The sequence below is a fragment of the Chiloscyllium punctatum genome, chromosome 12 (assembly GCF_047496795.1).
Source record: "Chiloscyllium punctatum isolate Juve2018m chromosome 12, sChiPun1.3, whole genome shotgun sequence".
In the NCBI taxonomy this organism is placed as follows: Eukaryota; Metazoa; Chordata; class Chondrichthyes; order Orectolobiformes; family Hemiscylliidae; genus Chiloscyllium; species Chiloscyllium punctatum.
In genome coordinates, this window is record NC_092750.1 from 54,964,077 (window position 1) to 54,990,439 (window position 26,363).

Genomic DNA, 26,363 nt, shown 5'->3' on the forward strand with positions numbered 1-26,363 from the left:
CCCGTGTCGGCGTGGATTTCCTCCGGGTGCTCCGGTTTCCTCCCACAGTCCAAAGATGTGCAGGTCAGGTGAATTGGCCATGCTAAATTGCCCATAGTGTTAGGTGCATTAGTTAGAGGGAAGTGGGACTGGGTGGGTTACTCTTCTGAGGGTTGGTGTGAACTTGTTGGACCGAAGGGCCTGTTTCCACACTGTAGGAAATCTAATCTAATCTAAACCTGTGCAGATATGTGGGCTAAAGATCCTCTATCCATGCTGGAATACTCTGTGACCTGAAGACATCACTCACTCCTCACCCGACACATAACAGTTCATTCACTTAAATCATGCATTCATCAATTCATGAAAATTGAAAGATTGCACCTTTAATCTTACAAATATAGCAGCTAGTACAATAAATGCCTCTTCCTACCTTCGCTCAACTCTGCTCTAACCTGACGGAGTTGTTTAATGGATTCTACACATTTCTGTGAAAGCTGGGCTCAGTAGCTCCCAGAAGAAATGAAGAGCAGCATACAGTGGGGGTTTATTTACGAGCTTAGCAGCAAAGCTACATTGCTTGTTGCTGCTGCTGCTGCTGCTGCTTGAAAGATCTGGGCCTGTGTTTTGACTTTGCTTCATAAAACTAAAATTCATCGAAGTCATTCCACCTCTTCATGTAAACAGCTCCAAAATATTTCAGCCACAGCTTCCCCAGATACTTTCTCATTTCTCTCAAGCATTGCCTGAAAGCATTTGTACTACATACATGGAGGAGGCAGTCTCAGTCCAACCTACTGTGCAGTCACATCAGAGGCTGACTCCAGATTTACAGTCCTGATAAATATTACCAGGTTCTGCATCACTGGCACAGCCTTACACTGCTCGCATGTAATGGGCACGCTGCCAGACAGAAAAACTCAGACAATGAGCTTTTACTTCCCTAATATTTCAATGGATGAAAACATTGTGGATTGCTTGCTGTGATTTGTAATGAGGGTTGGATATATATGAGACCCCCACCAGCAGCCCAAGGCCTCAGAACATGTATTTACAACTCTCAGCAAAGTAATTTCAGAAACACTCTGCTGTCACTGTGTAAATTCAGCCTGAGGTGCCATTTCTTAGATTATTTGGGCTACAAAACTTTAAATACTTCACTTTTTTAAAGGATATTTCCTTACTAATTACTATTCTCTTCAGATGCTTGGATGCATCTCTAATCATTCATCTAATGAGAAGATCAATTTATTTGATACTGCCAGAGATCAATAGATCTAACTCAGGACAGCATTTTGTAAATTTCAGTCAGAAGTTATTTTCTTTTATATAAGAAAAAGCTGACAGTGAAAGAAGAAAGCAATTTAAAACAAGTTGAAATACTCCCAGATGTCCTTTTCCCCCAACATATTCCCTTTCCCAGCTTTTCTCACATGCAGGTGTGAACAACTGACTGAAATACAGTTCCTTGGGCACTGTGCACTGCTGGTACCTTGCTGATGTGGCTATTATTCATGTATGAGTCTTATTATTGAGCGTTAGTGTTGGCTCTACTGCAGCATGAAGTGGGGGTGGGTGAAATCAGAGCTAAGCTGGATCCTCTGCTCGCATACAAACAGCAGGGGACCACTGCAATAATCAGGAGCAGAAATACTAGTCAATTTTCCTCCTCCTAGCTCAGGGCACTTTGGGCCAACTGTAGAATGTGCTGACTGAAGCGAGATGCATCATTTCTGGCAGGCTCATGCTAAACTGTGTCAATGTAGTGTATCACAATTATTTTTAATCTTTATCTTTCTCTTGATAAATATGTTCCTTACTTACTAAAAATATGGTGACCAGAAATAAATGCAGTCCTCGAAACATAGTCTAACCAAGTGTTGATGCAGGTTGAGTGTAGATGCCTTACTTTTTACTTTAAGTCCTCAAACAATAAAGTCTATTGCTTGTTTTGTTTCAAAAGTGCTTGCTGCTCTGTTGTACAACTTCCAGTTACTGGTGTATTTGTACTGGGATTCTTTTGTTCCCACGCTCACCTGTACCTTAACCTTCCAAATATCACTGACTTTTCGATTCTCCCTGCGTAAACCTTACATTTATTTTGTTGTACTTCAACTGACATCTATTTCCCCAATCTACAAGCTTGTCAACAATGCCCAGTTAATTGTTGCAATCCTCAGTATTGATTAATTAGGCATCATGTGCAGTTTAGAAATTATGATTTAGATTTTAAAGAACATAAATTATAATCAGCACTTGTTCCAGCATCAATTCTTGTGGAAAATCACTTCTCATTTTCTGTCATTCAAATAGCTATCCCTATTTGCTATCTTGAAGCTAATTGGATCCATTCACCTTGGATTCCACATACTGTGACATTATACAATAGCGTTTTTTTTAAGGGCATCTGAGTGAAGGCCTTTTGTAAATCCAAATAAATTGCACTTACTGCATTACCATTGTCTATTCTCACTATGTCTTTTCCACAAAATCAATAGCTTCTCAATAAGGTTTTCCATTTTGAAATCCACACCAATTATTTTCCACCTATCTTCTTTTGTATTCAGTTCTGTTATTTGTCTCACCATGGATGTTCACTTCCAGTCATTTAGTCCCATCCATTTGTTGAAGTAGAGTTGGAAGATTTTGGCCAGTGTCATTGCAAGTTCCACTTTGCTTCCCTCAGTCTTTTAAAAAATTCCTTACTGAGAAGTGAGTGCCTTGAAAAGGCCCATAAGTTGCTGAGAACTAACTGATCCTTGAGAACATGGAGATAAGCTACCTGCATGAACTGCTGCTGTCCACATGGTGTCGGTACATCAACAATCCTGGATTATGACGAAGAAACAGTGAAGGAATCATTTTGTAGTTCCAAGTCAGAATGGTGTGTGGCTTGCAGAAGAAATTACACTTGGTGGTGTTCCCTTGCGTCCGCAACCCTTATCCTTCTTGGTAATGGAGCTTGGGAGGTTGGAAGGTGGTGTTGAGGAGACTTTGAGAATTATGGTCCAAATCTACCGTATATATTTCTGCCACAATGTTCCAATGACAGAGTAATATTTAAAAATGGGAGATGAATAAGCAGGCTGCTTTGCCCACAAAGCCATCAAGCTAAGAGCTAGGACAGCTAGAATGGAACCAAACGTTGGCAGAAAAATAGTAAATGTGCAATGAACTAACTTCAAGGCACAGTCCTTGAAAAATGGACAAACCAAACCCGAGGTCCCGGGATGACAAAGAGGATAAAAAATAAATTAGAGAAGAAAAAGTATGTTTAATGACAGGCATCAGATGGAACACACAATTGAGAACCAAGTTGAAAAAACAAATAAGAGCAGCAAAGAGTGATGATTAAAATAAAAGATTGGCATCTAACCTGCAAGGCAATCCCAAAGTCTTCTGTAAGCATTTCAATAATAAAAGGGTGATGAAAGGAGGAGTCTGGATATTAGGGAGCAAAAAGGGGATTTACACATAAAATTTATATTAAACGAATACAATATTTCTGTATTCCCCTACAAGGCAGAAGCTACCAGGGTTATGTTAACATCCAAAGATATTGAAGAAAGTGTAAGTGGAAATTGCACATCTCTGAGCAATAATCTTTTAATCTTCCCTCGGCTCAGTGTGGTGTTGGAGGATTGGAGAATTACAAAAAATTATGCCAGTGTTCAAAAAGGGCCGTCAAGATAAACACAACAACTACAGGCCAGTCAATTCAACATCAATATTATGGAAATAATTTTTAATCATTCAGATATGTGGGCTTGCTTGGTTGGGCCTACACTTATTACCCATCCCAAGTTGCCATTGTGAAAGTGATGTGAGCTGCCTTTTTGAACTGCTGCCATCTACTGGTGTAGGTAGACACATTGTGAGGGAAAGAGGAAGAAGGCTTTGACAAAGAAGTGAAGGAACAGTGACACATTTTCAAAGTCTGGATGATGTGCGATTTGGAGGAGAACTTATAGTTAGTAATGTTCCGAAGTATTCTCTGCCTTGATCCTTCTAGATTGTAGTGATTGTGGGTTTGGAAGCTCCTTCCTATGAAGCCTTTGTGAATTTCTGCACTGCATCTTCCAGATGGTACAGATTGCTGCAATTGTGGATCAGTGCTAAGATTGTGAAAGTTTATGAATATGGTGCCAATCAAGTGGACTGTTCTGTCCTGGATGATGTCAATTTTCTTAAGTATTGTTGAAGCTGCACTCATCCAGGCAGGTATAGAGAGATGGAACACACTCTTGACTTATAATGGTGATCATGGGAAGCGATGATGAAACTTACTTGTGTGAATCTTGACCAATACAGTCAACCAATTGTGTGTGCACCAATATATAGTGAATGAGTGAAAGTGCTATTAATCTGCCAAAATTTGCATGTGTAAGTATACCATCTTAGGTAAAAACAATGACTGCAGATGTTGGGAACCAGAGTCTAGATTAAAGTGGTGCTGGAAAAACACAGCAGTTCAGGCAACACCCGAGGAGCAGTAAAATTGACGTTTCGGGCAAATGCCTGTGTTCCTGATGAGATTAGATTAGATTCCCTCCAGTGTGGAAACAGGCCCTTCGGCCCAACAAGTCCACACCAATCCTCCCTGACTAATGCACCTAACACTACGAACAATTTAGCATGGCCAATTCACCTAACCTGCACATCTTTGGATTGTGGGAGGAAACCAGAGAACCCAGAGGAAACCCAAACAGACACAGGGAGAATATGCAAACTCCGCACAGACAGTCACCCAAGGCTAGAATCGAACTTGGGACCTGGGTGCTGTGAGGCAGCAGTGCTAACCACTGAGCCAACACACTGCCCCAATGGTTACTAGTCAGTTACTATATGGTTACTAGTCAGTATATCACGTGGGGAAGTCCCAAGAGCTCACTATATTCCATAGCCCAGTTAGTCAACACTGTTGTCAATCATTTTCCTGGCTGCATGTTTGCCAAAATTTCTTTCAAGCTCAGATGGACCTCATTACATTCACTGTTGCCTCTGTATCACTGATGACATAGCTGCATCAGGAAGAACAAAACCAGTACTTGCCTGACAATCTGCCAGGTAAAAGTGGCATCCAATAAAAACAAATTGATGGTTAACTCTCAGAAACGTCACATTGATATGTCACAGATCAACTTTTTCAGTTCTATTTGTTCCCGTGCAGGAGTACATCGGATTCAAGTAGAATAGAGCACATAGAAGACGTGCCAACTCTACAAGACAAGGGAAATCTTTAAAGATACTTAGGTCTCTTGAATTTTGTGTCACAAGTCATTCCCAATTTCATCACTGACAGAACTATTTTGAAAGGACATGGCCTCCTTATGGCAATGAGGTTCTCTTGGAAGCATTAAAACACTCACTGTCAAAATGATCAAATTTGCAATGTTATGATTCGAGAAGGACAACTGTCCTGGAGACTGATGCCTCCCAGAAAGTCCTGGATGCATGCAAACCACAAAAGACAAACCAATCGCATTTGCTTCAAAAGCCCTACAGCATAGTTCAATGACTCAAATATTGAGCAGGATTTTGTAATCTTGCATTTTTTTTTCACCATAGTTCTATAGTAGAGACCAACCACAAATCACTGGAGATGGTGATTTGGTCAAAACCACTGACCAGTGCACTGCTAAAGTTGCAGCACTTCCTGAAAAATATCTCAGGGTTTGATTTGAGATTAAGCACAAGGCAGGTAACCTGATGGTCACATCAAGTGCACTCAGAAAGATACCCAATCCAGTGAAAACAAAAAGTATACCTGTAAGCAGTAAGCTGTAAGATGGATCTGTAAGCTGACTTCATTGTCATCAAACCTGAAGATGTTCTCCTAATTTACTTGATACATTTTGCACAATGCAAAAGCCAGCAGGTACAAGACAAAAATGACACAAAGATTGCACACTTCAGAACCGATGGAAAAGCATTGTTGAAGGATGGCCTGATTCAGTTGGGCATGTCCATGAACATGGAAGACCATATTGGCCTTTTCTGAAAAGAGCTAGTCATCTTCCACAGACTTATTTTGATACGAAGGGAGGTCATTGTACCAGAATCTTTGCAACCTGAAATTCTTCAACAACTTCAATCACAAACAAATGGACTCAAAACATTGTGAGGGAGTCAGCATATTAACCAGCTATTGACAGTGGCATCAAAATCCTTGTTAAGGATAACCACTGGTATCAGATGAAGTTCCTACTTATTCTTGGTCCAAAATCACATCTAATTCTTTTCGTGTTCCTGGAAATGACTACATTGCCATCATTTACCACTCTACCAACCAGGTAAAAACAAGGACTGCAGATTATGGAAAGCAGAGTCTAGATTAGAGTGGTGCTGGAAAAGCACAGCATCCGAGGAGCAGGAAAATCGACGTTTCAGGCAAAAGCCCTTCATCAGGAATAGAGGCTGGGTTGCTGCAGAGTGGAGAGATAAATGAGAGGGGGGTGGGGATGGGGAGAAAGTAGCATAGGGTACAATAGGTGAATGGGGGTGGGGATGGAGGTGATAGGTCAGAGAGGAGGGTGGGGGAAGGTAGCAAAGAGTACAATGGGTGAATGGGGGTGGGGATGAAGGTGATAGGTCAGAGAGGAGGGTGGAGCGGATAGGTGGGAAGGAAGATAGGCAGGTAGGACAGGTCATGAGGATGGTGCTGAGCTGGACGGTTGGAGCTGGGGTGAGGTGAGCAAGGGGAAATGAGGAAACTGGTGAAATCCACATTGATGCCATGGGGTTGAAGTGTTCCGAGGCGGAAGATGAGGCGTTCTTCCTCAGGCGTCTGGTGGTGAGGGAGCGGTGATGCAGGAGGCCCAGGACTTGCATGTCCTCGGCAGAGTGGGAGGGGGAGTTGAAATGTTGGACCACAGGGCTGTGTGGTTGATTATTGCGGGTGTCCCAGCGATGTTCCCTAAAGCGCTCTGCTAGGAAGCGTCCACTCTCTCCCATGTAGAGGAGACCGCATCAGGAGCAATGGATACAATAAGTGATATTGGTGGATGTGCAGGTTAAACTTTGATGGATGTGGAAAGCTCCTTTGGGGCCTTGGATGGAGGTGAGGGAGGAGGTATGGGCGTCAGTTTTGCAATTCCTGCGGTGGCAGGGGTAGGTGCAGGAGGGGAGGGTGGGTTGTAGTGGGGGCATGGACCTGACCAGGTAGTCACAGAGGGAATGGTCTTTGCGGAAGGCGGAAAGAGGTGGGGAAGGAAATATATCCCTAGTGGTGGGGTCCGTTTGGAGGTGGCGGAAATGTCGGTGGATGATTTGGTTTATGCGAAAACTGGTAGGGTGGAAGGTGAGCACCAGGGGGTTCCGTCCTTGTTATGGTTGGAGGGGTGGGGTTTGAGGGCAGTGGGGTGGGATGTGAACGAGATGCATTGGAGGGCATCTTTAACCATGTGGGAAGGGAAATTGTGGTCTCTAAAGAAAGAGGGCATCTGGTGTGTTCTGTGGTAGAACTAGTCCTCCTGGGAGCAGATACAGCAGAGGCGGAAGAATTGGGAATACGGGATGGCATTTTTGCAGGAGGTAAGGTAGGAAGAGGTGTAATCCAGGTAGCTGTGGGAGTCGGTGGGTTTGTAAAAAATGTTACTGTGCACAAACAAAATGGTGTACCAACCCTTCTCCCAATGTTACGAACTGGAGGTCTGTTAATTAAAACCAAATACCCAGTTACTCTGCTGTTCAGTGGCAGTTGCTCTGACCCATTTTCAAAATGCCCGGGCAATATACCCCCCAAAATCATTCCCTCTCATTGGTCTGATGCTGTCAATCCAATCCATTCAAACTCAATTGGGTTTTAGTATCATGGGCATAACTTAAATTAATTGGTTAAATTTGAATTGTTGTCAAAATAGCAGCCAAAACTCAGGTATCCATTTAACAGCCAATTGTTACATGTATCTATTTTTAAATAGCCTGGCTCTTATCTGTTCTGTTCTCGCAGCTGTGGCTAATTCCAATCCTGTTTTATATTTCATTTGACTTCCATGGCAGTGTGAAGTGGAAAATTCACAGCCATGCCAACAAGTCCACCAGTCCAAATTTATAAACTGTGGTTTTAATTCTTCCTTGTTGTTTTTGGTACAGTAGTTGGCTCCCTTACAGCTCTGAGAATTCACTCTATCTGAGATTCACACTCCCGAGTGGTACTATGTTTCATATAATGTGAGCTGAATGTTAAATCTCATCTAAAAATCAGTATTTTCTCAGTCGCCAGTGGCTGCCTCCCGAAATCTAGTAATAACATTTCGGTTGCCACAAGCTAATTTGAAAACTCTCACAGTAGAGGTAAAGATCGATAGACTACACTAAACTACACAGTGTGCAACATTTCTCCAGTTTTTCTTTTAATTCACTTATGGGATGTGGGTATCTCTAGCTAAGTCAATCTTTATTGTCCACCCCTAATTGCCCAGAGGGCAGTTAAGAGTCAACTACATTGTTGTGAGTGTGGAGTCACATGGAGGCCAGATCAGATAAGGATGGCAGATTTTATTCCATACATAGCATCAGAGGCCAAGGGGTGACCTTATCGAGGTTTATAAAATCATGAGCGGCATGGATAAGATAAATAGACAAGTCTTTTCTCTGGAGTGGGGGAGTCCAGAACTAGAGGGAATACATTTAATGTGAGATGGGAAAAACTTAAAAGGGTCCTAAGGGGCAACTTTTTATGCAGATGGTGGTGCATGTATGGAATGAGCTGCCAGAAGAAGTGGTGGAGGCTGGTACAATTACAACATTTAAAAGGCATCTGGATGGGTATCTGAATAGGAAGGGTTTAGAGGGATATGGGCCAAGTGGTGGCAAATGGAACTACATTAGTTTAGAATATCTGGTCGGCATGGACAAGTTGGACCGAAGGGTCTGTTTCTGTGCTGCATATCGCTATGACTCAAAAGGACACTACTTAACCAGATGGATTTTTCTTTTGCCCCTGAGCATCAACAATCATTTCATGGTCATTGTTAGACATTTCATTCCAGATTCTTTATTGACTTCACATTCCACCATCTGCGGTGAAGCTGGGTTCTCAGGACAGGAGCCGAGTTTCTGAATCAATCATCTAGCGATAATACCACTCAGCCATTGACTCCCCAAAGTCTGCATGATAGTTGAAAAATTAAATGTCGAAACCTTTATTTATTGTTGGATCCACATTACTTTATCTATCTTCAAATTTTTCTTTCAAAGGCGCTCCTGGTAAATGCTGTTGGATCTAATCAATGATGGTGAAAGCCTTATGCATTGCAGCAATGTCTTCCCAGTCAGTTTTTTTTTTCTAATTCAGCTCTTTTTGTTTTGTGCACGCAGCAGTAAAAGTTCTTTTGGAAATGTGAATTCATTTTCCTGACATGAATTTAAAGGGACAATGTCATCACAGTACAATGCATTTCAGGACATTTCAGCCTATATTTTCATCTTTCTTTGAAGGGTGGATGAAATGCCAGCTCTTCACCACGATTCATGACCCATTTACAGAACTGCTGAACGCATTATTTCAAAACGTGCAATCCATGAGAATTATGATTGCATTTGAGGTAGTGTAATAGAAGAAGACAATCACATTGCATGTAGAACAATGACCCTTTGACAGTTAACAAGCCATGAACCTGGTATTTTAAAAAAAATGTCAGTCTGGCTCTGGAATATGGCTTTATGGTGGGAAAAAAAAGTCATCGAGGATTGAGAAAGTACTGATTTTTAGATGAGATTTAACATTTAGCTCAAAGCTATTGTTACATACATAATAAGCAGTGAAAGAAAGAAAACACTATTTGACGCATCAAGTCAAAAGATCATACAACCACAAGATGCCGGAGCATAAATAGACCTTTCAGCCTATTATGACTACTCCACCATTCAATGGGATCATGGCTGATCTGATAATCCCCACCTCCTACCTTCTGTCTTTTCCCATTATCATTGATTTGTTTATTGATTAAAATTTATCTTTCTCAGCCTTGAATAAAATTAATGACCCAGCCATGACAGACCTCTGCAGTTAAAAAAACAATTACACAGATTCCCTATCCTTAGAGAGAAGAAATTCCTTCTCGCCTCTTTATTAAATGGACAATCCCTGACTCTGAGATCATGTCATCTGGCTCTCCCACAAGAGAAAGGACCATTCCCTATCTACCCTGTCAAGTCCCCTGAGGATCTTGTTTGTTAAAATCAGGTCACCTCTGATTCTCAAACAATTGTGAAACCAGCTCTGCATCACAATTTCTACACTCTTGATCTCATCCAAAACCTCATGATCTCTTGGGAGTGACAACAAAATAAGATAAAAGCTCAGATGAATTGAATGGAAAAAAAGAGTCGAGGCGGTATGTTGCAGGCTTCTTTGGTAATTGAATCTTGGCCAGGCCCCCTGGCCATGCTACTGCTATGAAGTAATTGTGTTTTGTGCAACATAATCTCTATTCCAGGCAAATATAGATTTAATTTTTGCTTGACGGAATTCAGTGAATCAGCATCCATGAGACAAACTGTTCTAGAGTTCCATTGTTGTTTGGAAAATGACAACCCCATTACATCTTATGGAACCAAAGAAAAGTTTGGACCCAGTGGCCCTAACTTCAGTGGTCATGAAGTACTTTGAAAAAGTTGGTCATGGCATTAATCAACTCTCCATTCCCTACCACTCTTAACCCACTCCAATTTGCCTATCGGACCAACAGACACACGTCAGATGCCATTTTACCTGCCCTTCACTCTTCTCTAGAACATCTTGACACCAAGAACCATTACATTAGAATCCTATTCATTGACTACAGTTCAGCCTTCGACACTCAAGACTGATTACTAAATTTAGTGATCTCGGACTAAGCCCTACTCTCTGCAACTGGATCCTTAATTTCCTGACCCACAGGCCACAATCAGTGAAGATTGGAGACAATATTTCATCTTCACAAACACTGAACACTGGAGCCCCACAGGGGTGCGTACTCAGCCCCTATTGTACTCACTGTATACGCATGACTGCGTCGGCAAATACGAGACTAATGACAATTACAAATTCACTGATAACACCACCATAGTCGGTCGAATCTCAGGTGGCGACGAAACAGACTACAGATGGGGGGTGGAAGACCTGGAAAAACGGTGCACTGAAAACAACCTAGGTCTCAATCCAGTAAAACCAAAGAACTCATTCCTGACTTTCAGCGGGATGTTACTTATGCCCCCTACACATTAACAGCACAGAGGTGGGATGAGTGGAGAGTGTCAAGCGCCTGGGAGTGGTCATCCACAACAAACTTTCTTGGACTCTTCATGTGGATACACTGTTACAAAGGCCCAACAACGTCTCTTCTTAGTCTGACAGTTGAGGAAATTTGGCATGACAGCGAATACCCTTATCAACGTTTATAAATGCGCCATCCAGAGCATTATGTTTGGATGTATCACTACCTGGTTTGGCAACTGCACCATTCAAGATCGGAGACGGTTACAGAGAGTGATGAACTCGACCTGGACAATCACAAAGGCCAAACTCCCATCTATAGAATCCATCTACCAGGCCCGCTGTCAAGGAAAGGCTGCCAGCATTCTTAAAGTTCTATCCCACCCTGCAATGTTTTTCTACAACCTCTACCATCAGGGAGAAGGTACAGAAGCCTGAACACATGTACCAGCTGGTTTTGTAACAGTTTCTACCCTACTGTTGTTAGAATACCGAATGGACTCACATACTCTGAACATTCGCCTGTACCTGTGTTTCTGCCACTGTTTACCTATTACTTACTTAACTATGCTACTTAACTCTGTGATCTGCTTGTATTGCTCGCAAGGCAAAGCTTTTCACTGTGCCTCAGTACACATGACAATAAATTCAATTCAATTAAATTCAATTCAATAGAACAGTGCAGAAGGACAGCAGGCCAACTGTGCCATTGCTAGCTCGTTGAAAGATATCTCCAATCAGTCTTGAGTCTGTGTTTACCACTTTTTCCTCACCTTCTTTAACTTACAGGTCTGCCCTTAAACTGTTCAAAATTGGAACAATCTGTCCACTTGAACACAGTTTATTCCAATCAGGATGCAAAACCTTGTACCATTGACTGGACTTTTCGCTAGCGAGCCAAAGTGACCCTGGTGTTGTCCCATTCTAGGGAGGCCTACTGACAGTAGGCCTACTGACCGGCCTACCGAGCCTGCACATCCTTGGACACTCAGGACAATTTACTATGGTCAATCCACCCAACCTGCACATTTTTGGACTGTGGGAGGAAACGGGAGCACCCAGAGGAAATCCACGCAGACATGGGACGAACGTTCAAACTTCACACAGTCATCCAAGGCTGGAATTGAAAATGGGTCGTCAGCACTGTGAGGCAGCAGTGCTCACCACGGTACCACCGTGCAGCCCAGCGGTTGCTAGGCCAGGGAGAGGTCATGCCCTGGGATTAGAACCCTGGTGATGGCAACTTCACCTACTGAGAGCTGCCAGCTAATCAGTGGTTAGCAACAACATAGCTTGCACTGCAGTGGTGGCTGCTGTTGGAATGGAAAACAGTGGAGGTCCAAGATTCAAGCCACAGGTGAAGAATGGAAGGAGCAGGTTGAGGAATTAGGTTACAGGGTATGAATGCATAGGGAGTCAAGCTTGTCACACTCAGTGGGATAACCACTTGCTGATGGTACATCTCTCGAATAGGAACCTTTGATTAAAGACTCCCTGCTCACCAATACCACACCAGAAGCTCGCAGACAAACACATTGTTGAACTACTATGCATGTCACATGATGGTTCGTCCTCCTGCCACTGAGTTAATCCCACTGGCAGTGACCCCTATGGGCCTCAATTAGTATCAGAGCCATACATGAACCTTTCCACCACAGACTTCATCAGAGTTGAGACTGACATATGGTTGGGTCTCCACCTGCCACCTCTTACCTGAATGCCCCCAAACATTCTGTAGCAGTGATGCTAAGAGTGGTGGTGGTGGTGGGGGGGTGGGGGGTGGGGGTGGGGGGGGGGGGGGGTGGCATTTGCACAATCTCACCAATTGTCTATAAATTTTGATCAAATTATCCCAATCAGTGCAGTCACTGAGGGTGACACAGCATTTAGCCTGCACACGTCCCACTTAGCATACATTGTTCCCAAACTTTGACTGGACTAGTTTAAATAGATGGTGGCTCAGTAGTTAGCACTGTGGCCTCACAGTGCCAGGACCTGGGTTTGATTCTAGCCTGGGGTGACAATCTGTGGAGTTGGCATATTCTCCCACTATCTGTGTGGCTTTCCTCTGGGTGCTCCAGTTACCTCTCATTGTCCAAAGATGTGCAGGCTCAATGGACTGGCCAAGCCAAATTGCCCATACAGTCCAGGGATGTGCAGGCTAGGTAGGTTAACCATGGAAAATGCAGGGTTGCAGGGATAGGTAGGGGGGGTGGTCTGGGTGGGATACTTTTCGGACAGTTAGTGTGGACTCAATGGGCCAAATGACCTGCTTCTATACTGTAGGGATTCTATGAAATGTTTGAACAATGGGCTCCAGAGGTGAATTGTTCATATCTAATGTATCTAAATCCTGTGATTGACAGCAGGTATGGCAGCTTGGAGTGGAGTGGGAGCAGGCATGGGAGCCCAGAGCAGAGCAGGAGCGGATATGAGGGCCCAGAGTGGAATGAGATCAGGGATGGTGGTCCAGAGGGGAGCGGGAGTGGGTATTGGCAGCCCAGAGCAAAGCAGGAGCAGATATGGGGCCCGGAGTGGATGGGAGCGGGTATGGTGGTCTAAAGTGGAGTGGGAGCAGAGATGGGGGCCCGGAGTGGAATGGGAGCAGGGATGGCAGCCAGCGGGGCTGGATCAAAGATGGTTACTCGTTGGGAAATAATGGAGCCTGGTCAGACAATGTGGAAGCCCTTACAACAAGACTGTAAAGTCTATCTTCTTAGCTTTTTTAAAAAAATTTCCTACTTATACTGTGTATGTCTGCAATTCAGTGTCACTTTTTTTTCTTTTTTTGTCCTAAAGTACTTTGTAACTAAGACAGTGCTCAATGTTGGTGACACTGTACATGCATTTCATTAATGCAAATTCGCGATAAAACGATTGATGAATTTGAAACACTGTTTCTGTAGTGCAAAGTTTTACAGCATGAATTGGTTCTCACACAATACTAGCTCCATTAGTTTAAATGATGCTGCTGATACATGATTTTCTTATAACATGGGATTGCACGAGAACGGAACTATCGTGTTCTTGCAGAACTGACAGTAGTCAAATTAAAAGTAACTTGTGGTGATTTACCACAATAAGATCTATAAAATAGCTGTGCTATTGGAACACTGAGCCAAATAAAACAAATAAATAAATCTAGCATATGGGTCATCCACCTTAAGAAACATTGTTCTGAATTTCCCAAAAAAACATTTGAAGAAAATGTCACAGGTAGTTCATTGAAAACACATCGAAATGGTTAGACAACCAATGGCACCCAAAAGACTAAGTTAATAACATCTGAAGTGGTGTTGTACTCAGATCGTGATAGTTATTTTTATTGGTTCCTGGTTACAGAAAAGGAAATGCTCATGATATGATAAAGTATTTCAAAATACAGCTGCAAGACATAGAATGGTTATGACTTGTATAAAGCCAGTGTGAGCAAACGGAGAAGAAAAATTGGCAATTCAGTTTGTTGATAAAATAGGCACATTGAAAGTGAGGATTGATTTATCATCGCAATGTATCAACATGCATGTGAATTATTTAATGCAGGCCAAAGTAAGAGAAAAACGCAACTTTCTTTCTCAAATAGCAAAACATGATTCAGGTGCAATTTATATTACAAGATACATTTATTTGTTTCCAGGTCTATTTCATTACCTTTTAGAATTTCCAACCACTGACCAGTCTCTCACAGAGTATCTTTCAGCTCAAAAATGTATTTACCCTGACTTGCTTGGATTGTCAGCTAATAGAGAAGGCAATGACCCATCTTGGACCTTGAATGAATCGTGGAATCAACATTGTCAGTGCATTTACATATTTAGGAATAAAATGAGGGAGAACTGAAAAGAAAGCTCAAATCAGGTACTGTACATAAGGAAAAAATGAAGGGATAGAAAAAACTAATTGAGTGAAATGAAAAAAAAGACAAGGAAAGTGGAAAAAACATTTAAAGTCCAACAACAGTACACTATCTACAGAAATGAGACTTCATAGCTTAAATATTTCACTTTCTGTGCAATGTAAGTTGATTAATTGTTGGTGACAATTGTCTGGTTGCTGAAAAGTGACTCACACTGTTAATTAGCAGAACAACTTTCTATGATGTGGAGGTGCTGGTGTTGGATTGGAGTGAACTCACGTGATAAAGGAGCAGCACTCCGAAAACTTTCAATTTCAAATAAACCTGTTGCACTATAACCTGGTGTGGTGTGACTTCTAAGTTTTTATGACAAATTCAACGAGAATGTGCAAGCCCCACAAGTTCATGAAAATGACAGCAAAACTAATGGTAACTTGCTACTCAAGCAAAGCAAACATCAACACAGTACAAAACTGACTAAGAACTTCTGCCAAATTATAATTCATGCTAATCTCGTAAACCTCAGGACTTGCTTCTTGTTTCCACATTAATATCAGCATGTGACATTTACATATTATTATTCAGTGGGTCATCGCCCTGACCCTTTCAAGAATTGAAGTTTGTCAAAATTGGCACACTTAAACTCAATTTACACCCTTACTATAAGCTGATTCAGTGTTTGAGAAGAAATATCAGTCTCTCAGGTTCACTACAGTATACTTGCAAAGTAAGCATCCTCCACTTTCAATCTGAGCTAGCTGAACGAGAAAAGACTAAAAGGAGAGATTCTAATTTTTGCCATAATTGCATTTAAGTAAAGTATTTTATGAAAGTATCTTTCAACTGTATACTTTGCAGTTTTGTGACATCTGAATACATTCAGGTGAAGCAGGTATAATGTATATAATCCAATTCTAACATTGACAGAAATCATATATTGAAAAATCCTGAAAGATACATTGAAGAAATCTACATTTTATATAAAATGTGCAATTGCTAGCTGTTTAGTAACTCTACTTGATGGATTGAACAGAGCTTCACATCTCATTTCATGAAACCAGACTTATATTCACAAATTTACACACTTATTTCTAACTTGTATTTAGCAAAAGTGTTTCAAAATTAAAATTAAAATCAGCACAAGAGAACAATTGCTCTGCATTAAGGCTCTCTGTCCATATTCACTGTTTCATTTAATCTCATTTTACTTTATTTTAAGGCTGAATTTAAATTCACTGTACTGACAGAGATAACTTCAATAGTGTTACCGTGAACAAAAAATACTCAGCAATGGGCTGAGAAGTGGCAGATGGAGTTTCATTCAGATAAATGCGAGGTGCTGCATTTTGGGAAAGCAACTCTAAGCATGACTTATACACTTAATGGTAAGGTCCTAGGGAGTGTTGCTGAACAAAGGGACCTTGGAGCGCAGGTTCATAGCTCCTTGAAAGTAGAGTCGCAGGTAGATAAGATAGTGAAGAAGGCGTTTGGTATGCTTTCCTTTATTGGTCAGAGTACTGAGTACACGAGTTGGGAGGTCATGTTGCGGCAGTACAGGACATTGATTAGGCCACTGTTGAAATATTACTTGCAATTCTGGTTTCCTTCCTATCGGAAAGATGTTGTGAAACTTGAAAGGGTTCAGAAAAGACTTACAAGGATGTTGCCAGGGTTGGAGGATATGAGCTACAGGGAGAGACTGAACAGGCTGGGGCTGTTTTCCCTGGAGCGTTGGAGGCTGAGGGGTGACCTTATAGAGGTTTACAAAATTATGAGGGGCATGGATAGGATAAATAGGCAAAGTCTTTTCCCTGGGGTCGGGGAGTCCAGAACTAGAAGGCATAGGTTTAGGGTGAGAGGGGAAAGATATAAAAGAGACCTAAGGGGTAATTGTTTCATGCAGAGGATGGTACGTGTATGGAGGCTGGTACAATTGCAACATTTAAGAGGCATTTGGATGGGTATATGAATAGGAAGGATTTGGAGGGATATGGGCTGGGTGCTGGCAGGTGGGACTAGATTGGGTTGGGATATCTGGTCGGCATGGACGGGTTGGACCAAAGGGTCTGTTTCCATGCTGTACATCTCTATGATTCTATGACTAACACATTAGGACTCGCTGATCATTATTCAGGTCTCTCTGTTGTTTATAATTAAACCTCCACAGGTTGTATCTTAAATTCCAATGAGTAATAGAACACCACATCAGACATTGGTCTAATTATAAAATAGCTACATCTGTCACATTTACAATGCTCAAGTGACTATATTACAACAAATGTCCATGTAAATGAAATGCCACAAAATAATTTTCTCCAGGGTGAAAAGCAAAGGATCATAATTCTTGAAGGTAACTTGGCACAATAAACAAATGTTACAAGATAGCTCACCTCCATGTTATCTTACAATCCTTCTACCCATCAATGAAGATATCAATTTGCTAATTTTAACTGTTATCCATTCAATTATTTTACAGTTTGTGCTCTTTTGCCAAACAGCTTATATTTTTCCAGCTGCAAGCTGTGGTATATAGGAGTAAAAGTGAAATGTGAACAGCTAAAATGCACTGTCAGTGATGTCAGATGATATCAGTTCCCATATGACTGTGACTTGTTGAAAGAAGGTTCCAGTGAAGTCCAGCTCCACTATGCTTCAGTACCTAATGTAGATAGCTGATAGAAGTGCATTAGTTTCCACCAGTTTAGTGTTCAGCTATCCTAAGACTCCATGAACGTGCTCATCATAATTGTACAAAAACAAGATTCAGAACTTAACAGTTGTCAACGTCAGAATTGAATCACTCAGTAAGTAATGGTATATTTAATATTCTTCCATTAGATTTTCTCTCTAAACTATTACAAAGCAATTTGCCAATAAACTTTACAACTGTCATGCCTTACTGGGACAGCATGTTGGAAATCAATCGATTTCATTCCTGATGAAGGGCTTTTGCCTGAAATGTCAATTTTCCTGCTCTTCGGATGCTGCCTGACCTGCTGTGCGTTTCCAGAACCACTCTAATCTAGACTCTGATCTCCAGCATCTGCAGTCCTCACTTTTGCCTGCTGGAAATCAATCCCTGCTATTCCAGTTGTAGTCACTAAAGATAAAAATTTCAAAAGTACACAAAATTCCCAATTTACATGCCTTTTAGGCCCAGATTAATAAAAAAATCAGACAAGGACCGTATACGTAACAAAAAAAAACACTCTTTATTGCTTGTAATTAGATTGTAGCTGCAGATAAACAGTTATGAACTATTGCATGTGCATGCACACGCGCGTGCGCACACACACACACAATGACAGATGAAGGGAAAACTGGGGAAGTAGTTCAGGGGTCATCATTCACAGGATCTCACAAGATAGTTCTTGTGATGATCAGAATGCTGCTTCTTATTTTTCCTTTTTCCAGATGGTTCTTTTGATTTGCAAGAGGCAAAAGGTGGTAGGTTCACTGATAAAAAGTCTCTGACTTATTGATTAAAAGTCACAGCTCTCAGCAGCTTGAAGGAGAGATAAAATTGGTTTTCTTCAAATGTAAAGTGCCTTTTTTTCTGCGCAGAACAGAGAGAGTTCCTGAGGTATTGATAGCCCAAAGGCTTCATCGTTATCTTGCTCACAGCCTGGAGTTGTTCAGCTACCAACAAACCAATCACATAATTGTTGGCAAGCAGAAGATCTCTGATTAGTAACTGATCACTAATCCACAAACCAAACTGCTGTTTGTTAAAATACAAAGCTTCCTTTGTACACACCCCTTGGCTCCAGTTGTCTGCAATCACTGCTGTAAGTCACAGCTGTGGAAACATTGTTCACAATGAGCATTAAGTTACTTTCTTTCAAACCATGCAGCAATCATTGCACTCCCTGGTTTTAGTACAGTTCTTTTCTCATTTCAGCCCACTTTCACAAAGCTAGTCCCTTTCTATTCTCAAAGCTATTCCTTGGCTCAAGGATACTCTGTCTTTGATTTTTTTTGAGAGAGGTAATAAACCGGGCCAGGCTCTGATTAGTCTGGTTTGGTACTGAGAAGAAAAGAATTTTGAGAGGCCTTTTGTGTATAGGTAAACAGATGAGACTTCAAGCCAAAGTGATCATGTTTTTAAAATGACCTGTAGAATAAAAGGGCAGTGGTCAGCTCTCTAGTTGAGTAGTTTAGTTCAGTCTTGAACTGGTGAGGAGTCCAACAGTGTCTCTTTCTGCCCTTCAACTTCAACCATACATACTGGTTTTTAAAGGGAGTTTGCTTATTGGGAGTGTTGTGTATATTTGGAACAGCACACTTAAGTCTAGTTTGAATAGACTGAGTTCTGTAGGGGCTTTTTATTCTGTTCTTTGTGTTTCATTGTGTAATTTTGTGAATACATTTTTGTCTGTTTTAAAATTGAGTCGTCAACCAAGCTAACTTACTCCAGGTAATTTTCACTGTACACTTACCAAAACAAAATGTAATGTTGTGGCCTGGGCTGCCGGCTTAAGAATGTTTTGAGTGGTCTGGCCAAGTCCCTAACACCATACTTTCAAAAAGGAGGAAAGACATGGCCTTTACACATCAGGTATTGCAAAAATAAATTTGAAACTACAGCTAGATGTATTCAAATCTAATACTGTTTGCTTGATCTACAAGGTCGGAAACAAAATCAAAACAAGACAAACTGGATTGTATTTGTCATAATGACAGCTAAATGCCACATTGCCTTCCTGTTTGATTATGTAGGTATTATTTGATTGCCAATCTGTCATTAAATTCTGGATGACAAGCTGTTTGTCTTTGCTCAGCATAAGCATGATATCGTTAATAGCATGGAAGTCAAATTCATAGAATATAGTTGATATGATCTTTGAGATCAGCATGTCGAAAAAACAAACAAGAGAGCAGGCTATTTTGGACCCACTAAGAAAGGCTAATCAAAACCCAGTAGCAAAAGAGTTTCTGGGAAAGTGTGACCATAGCATACTTTACTGAGTTTGAAAGTGATTTAATTAAGTCTAAAACAGGTGTCTTCACCCTAAACAAATCAAGTTCCATTGGTCTGCGGGAAGAGTTGGTTCAGAGAGATTGGGAAACAGCATCAAAAATAGATGATGGTGAACAAACAATGGTTGGCATTTTAAGAAATAATAATTTGCACAAAATGTACATGGGTGCACAGACCTTTGAGTCTATGCACAGCAGCAACTTCTGAAACCAGAAATCAATACATTGTCATGACAATCAGTTTGCCTGGGATTTCAGAGGAACTTGGTAATGGTTGCATAACCACATGGCCACTCAGATAAGAGAGAACACCTGAAGTAGTGCAGGCAGTTTTCGTCTCCTTCTCTAAGAAAAGGGCATTCTGGCCTAAGAGGGAGTGTGGTCAAGGTTTATTAAAATGGTTCCGAGAATTATTAGAGCGACCCATGAGGACAGATTGAATAGATTTGGCCTATATTCCCTGGAGTTTCAAAGAAGGAGAGGTGATTTAGCTGTAAGACATTAATTTGTTTATGAGGCTTGACAGGATAGATGCAGAGAAAGTGTTTCCCCTGTCGAGGGAATCTAGAACTGGGAGCTGCAATCTCAGAATAAGGGGTTGATCAACTAGGACTGACATTAAGAGAAATTCTGCACTCAAATGGTTACAATTCTTTGGAATTCTCTACTTCCGAAAGCTGTATAGGCTTTGTGATTATATCGATTCAAGGTAGAAATCAACAGATTTTGGCAGGTTCAGGTAATCAAGGGTTGTAGGGATAGTGCGGATGGATGCTGGTGGAGAAGCTCAGCTATGATTTCATTGAATGATGGCACAGGCTTAACTATCCAATGAGACTTTTCCTGCTCCCACTTCTCATGTTCTCCTGTTAAGACAAACAGTGTGGCATTTAACTTCACGCTCTGCACTGATTCTGTTTCTGCTACAAGTGGGTACACAAACCTGCTGACCTGTTTAGTGTAAAACAGATCTTCAAAAAAACCAATATTTAGATCAGTATCTCATCAAGGCAACTGACATCTGTGTGAAAAATAGTGCCTACCAATGCATATGCTGCTGTTATTATTGTATTTCACTGACTCCCTCTCTCAACACATTAAGATCAAGTTTGTCACTCTCTCCTTTAAATGCCCTCTGAAATCTTCTGCATGCTTCTGTTGTAACACATATGCTTCACAACTGTCCATTTCCCTTTAAGGGTTGTCAATAATATTCATTTACCAAATTCTTTACTCTTCCATAATCTATTTGTTTTTCGTCAAACTCCACAAGCTCTTTCTCTTCCACAGATATCTCAGACTTCTCATTTTAAATAATCTAATTGCTGATCAGTATCCACTTCTCTCCCAAAAGACTCATTAAATGTAACTGAGCCTCAAAAAGATAGCAGTCATTACTTCAAACTTAGACACTGCAAACTCTAAACCATTACACAGTGAGGAGGCTAAGACTGGTCTCAAGTGTATATACACTGAGTTCTGTGACAATTCTTGAAGATGCTTTCCAACACTAACCACATTAATATCACCTTTGGATTTGGAATAAGTTACACTGGCTTTGTTCTACCACTGATAAATACAGCATTTTAAAAAAAAACAAAACTAAATTATCAAATGTTGTCAAGTACAGCTGTAGAAGGTGTTCAGTCATCTTGGAACAATTTAAACAACTTATTATTCCTGTACATTACCAGCATTGTATATTTGCTTCCAATATATTGCTGGTTTGCCATGACTAATGAAGGCATAATTTTGGAAAGTTCATGTAGGAAGTCCATGATATTATAAGTATAGTAAGAGCAGATCAGAACCACATACAAAGGCAAAGGTGACAGAAGAACTGAACCTGTCTGAAAGCTTTACAGTGGTCACTGGGATTCAGTGCACCAATTATTAATGTCCAATGTGCTTTAACAATGCCACAAAGAGCTGTGCATGAGCAACACCCTAATTCTGTATTAATTCATCTTTGTCAAAACTCAAGAGGGTAAAAGAGATTCCATAACACAGACCAAGCTGGTTCTGCCAAGAAATATTGAGCTTCTTAGTCTTAGTAAGAACAGTCTTTTGAAAACATTTGTTGACCACAGCACCTTTAAATTTCTGCATGGAACATGCTTCATCAAATATGGTTTTTGGAACTTTCAAGCAAATTATATCTGCACATTAATAACTCTTCAGAACAATAGGGCATCTATCACCCCATTCAATGTACGAAACACAGCTATAAAGAAACAAATTACATGGGGAAAGAAAACAGGCCCAAGGGTTTTTAAGATTAGTGCTCATGCTTGAAATAAGAGAGAGATTCGGTTAAGTCATAAACCGATTCACTGAAAACATTTGAAGAAGCAGCCAGCGGCAGGCAGTCAGATCCAAGAGATGGTTGTGCTCTGTACTTAGCACCTTTCTCTGAGATTTTGTGACCTGAGAAATTGATGGAGACTGTTTGGATAATTTTTTACTTCATTCACTGTCTAGATTAGAGTGGTGCTGGAAAAGCACAGCAGGTCAGGCAGCATCCGAGGAGCAGGAAAATCGATGTTTCAGGCAAAAGCCCTACATCAGGAAACTGGTAGCTGGTTGCTGGTTCAATTTCTAGTGATGTGACAGGTAACTGAGTGTGGTCTATTGTGTCAAGGACAGGTGGAAAGTTGAGTGTTCGAAATTGTAGAGTTCAGTCATTTTGCATATAGGCATCTGCAAGAAAGGTGAGATATTTGTTGACACTGGGACCAAGGGCTCTGATGACTTACTTAATGAGGATGTGGATTGCAGACTTGGAAACATAAATGATGTCACAGGGTCATAGAGATGTACAGCACAGAAATAGATCCTTCGGTCCAACTCGTCCATGCCGACCAGATATCCCAACCCAATACAGTCCCACCTGCCAGTACCCGACCCATATCCCTCCAAATCCTTCCTATTCATATACCCATCCAGGTGCCTTTTAAATGTTGCAATTGTACTAACCTCCACCACTTCCTCTGGCAGCTGATTCCATACACAAAACACCCTCTGCATGAAAAAGTTTTCTCTTAGGTCTCTTTTATATTTTTCCCCTCTCTCCCTAAACCTATTCTCTCTAGTTCTGGACTCCTCCACTCCAGTGAAAAGACCTTGTCTATTTACCCTTTCTATGCCCCTCATGATTTTATAAACCTCTATAAGGTCACCCCTCAGTCTCCAACACTTCAGGGAAAACAGCCCAAGCCTATATAATCTCTCCCTATAGCTGAAATCCTCCCACCCTGGCAACATCCTTGTAAATCTTTTCTGAACCCTTTCAAGTTTCAGAACATCCCTCCGATAGGAAGGAGACCAGAATTGCATGCAATATTCCAAAAATGGCCTAACCAATGTATTGTTTAGCTGCACTATGACCCCCCAACTCCTGTACGCAATACTCTGACCGATAAAGGAAAACACAACAAACGCTTTTTTCACTATCCTATCTATCTGTGACTCTATTTCAAGGAAAGCTATGAACCTGCACTTCAAGGTCTCTTTGCTCAGCAACACTCCCTCGGAACTTACCATTAAGTGTATAAGTCCTGCTCAGATTTGCTTTCCCAAAATGCAGCACCTCGTATTTATCTAAATTAAACTCCATCTGTCACCTCTCAGCCCATTGGCCAATCTGATCAAGATCCCATTGTAATCCAAGGTAACCTTCTTCACTGTCCACTACACCTCCAATTTTGGTGTCATCTGCATACTTGCGAACTATACCTCTTATGCTCACATCGAAATCATTTATATAAATGATGAAAAGTAGTGGACCCAGCACCAATCCTTGTGGCACTCCACTGGTCACAGGCCTCCAGTCTGAAAAACAACCCTCCACCATCACCCTCTGTCTTCAACCTTCTAGCCAGTTCAGTTTCCAAATGGCTAATTCTCCATGTATTCCATGAGATCTAACCTTGCTAACCAGTCTCCCATGAGAAACCTTGTCGAACGCCTTACTGAATTCCATATAGATCATGTCTACCACTCTGCCCTCATCAATCCACTTTTTTACTTCTTCAAAAAACTCAATCAAGTTTGTGAGACATGATTTCCCACGCACAAAGCCATGTTGTCTATCCCTAATCAAGTCAAACAGCATCCAAGGGGCAGGAGAATTGAATTTTCGGACAGGAGCCTTTCATCAGGAATGAGGCCTCACTTGCTGTGCTTTTCCAGCACTACTCTAATCTTGACTCTAATCTCCAGCATCTGCAGTTCTCACTTTCACCTATCCCTAATCAGTTCTTGCCTTTCCAAATACGTGTACATCCTGTCCCTCAGGATTTCCTTCAACAACTTGCCCATCACTGACGTCAGGCTCACCGGTCCATAGTTCCCTGGCTTCTCCTTACCACCTTTCTTAAACAGTGGCACCATGTTAGCCAACCTCCAGTCTTCTGGCACCCCACCTGTGACTATCGATGATACAAATATCTCAGCAAGAGGCCCAGCAATTACTTCCCTAGCTTCCCACAGAGTTCTAGGGTACCCCAATTATGTCTTGGGGATTTATCCACTTTTATGTGTTTGAAGACATCCAGCACTGCGTCCTCCATAATATGGACATTTTTCAAGATGCCACCATCTATTTCCCTACATTTTATATCTTCCATGTTCTTTTCCATAGTGAACACTGATGCAAAATACTCATTGAGTACCTCCCCATCTCCTGCGGCTCCACACAAAGACCACCTTGCTGAACTTATTCTCTCTCTAGTTACTCTTTTGTCCTTAATGTATTTGTAAAAATCCTTTGGATTCTCCTTTACTCTATTTGCCAAAGCTATCTCATGTCCCCTTTTTGCCTTCCTAATTTCCCACTTAAGTATAGTCCTACTGCCTTTCTACTCTTCTAAGAATTCACTCGAACTATCATGTCTATACCGGATATATGCTTCCTTCTTTTTCTTAACCATCCCTCAATTTCTCTAGTCATCCAGCATTCCCTATACCTACCAGCCTTCCCTTTTACTCCAACAGGAATATACTGTCTCTGGACTCTCATTGTCATATTTCTGAAGGCTTCCCATTTTCCAGCAGTCCCTTTATCTGCGAACATCTCCCCCAGCCAGTTTTTGAAAGTGCTTGCTTTATATTGTCAAAATTGACCTTTCTCCAAATTAGAACTTCAACTTTTAGATCTGGTCATCCTTTTCCATCACTATATTTTAAAACTAATAGAATTATGGTCGCTGGCCCAAAAGTGTTCCTCCACTGACACCTCAGTCACCTGCCCTGCCTTATTTCCCAAGAGTAGGTCAAATTTTGCACCTTCTCTAGTAGGTACATCCACATACTGAATCAGAACATTCTTCTGTAAAATCTTCTGGAAGGGGATTGAAACCAAACTATTTTACAAGTCATTGTTGGAGAGAGAGCTTTGTATCTCTTTTATAATTCAAAAGCCTTTTAGCAATTTTTAAAAGGATGAAAAGTCGTGTTTGGGAGGTCAGGCTGAGTGTCATTAGAGGACATATGAACCCTGCTATCACAGGCCCCTTAGAGAATGAGGCTAAGGAAATAATAATGGGGAACCAAGAAAATGGTAGTGGCATTGAATACATGGCTTGCATCAGTTTTCACATTTGTATATATTAAAAGCATAGAGTCATAGATTTGCACATCCTGGAAATAGACCGTTCGGTCTAATTCTCCCAGGCTGACCAGATATCCTAAATTGATCTAATCCCAATTGCCAGCATTTGACCTATATCCCTATAAACCCTCTTATTAATATACACAGACAGATGCTTTTTAAAAAGTTGTAATTGTACCAGCCTCTACCACTTCCTCTGGCAATTCATTCCATATATTAACCACCCTCTGCATGAAGACATTGCTCCTTAGGTCCTTTTTAGATCTTGACCCCCATCACCACACAACCCCCCACTCCCCCTCCACCTTAAACCTATGCCCTCTGGTTTTGGACTCCACTATCCTGGGAAAAAGACCTTAGCTATTTACCCAGTTCATGCCCTCATGATTTTACAAACCTCTATAAGGTCACCACTCCCTCCTCCGACGCTCCAGAGAAAATCACCTCAGCCTATTCAACCTCTCCCATGAGCTCAAACCATCCAACCCTGGCAACATCCTTATCAATCTTATCTGCACCTTTTCACATTTAATGACATCTTTCCTATAGGAGGTGACCAGAACTGAGTGCAGTATTCCAAAAGCAGCCTAACCAATGTCCCGTAAAGCCTCAACATGGCCTCCCAACTCCTACACTCAATACCCTGACCAATAAAGGCAAGCATACCAAATGCCTTCTTCAGTACCCTGTCTACCTGTGACTCCACTTTCAAGGAACTATGAACCTGCACCCTGAGG

At 41.3% G+C, this 26,363-nt stretch overlaps 1 protein-coding gene across 10 annotated transcripts in view; it reads right to left on the bottom strand.

The window, feature by feature from the left end:
• Positions 1 to 26,363, bottom strand: part of LOC140483855 (contactin-4-like) — a 2,466,301-nt gene that overhangs the window by 2,145,425 nt on the left and 294,513 nt on the right. The window contains exon 1 of one of the 10 annotated variants that reach the window (XM_072582600.1): positions 413 to 429. The exons of the other annotated variants lie outside the window; for them this stretch is intronic. The gene's annotated coding sequence lies outside the window, so the exon portion shown is untranslated. Of the gene's footprint in view, positions 1 to 412; positions 430 to 26,363 lie in introns of those variants that run through there. 10 annotated transcript variants of the gene reach the window in all.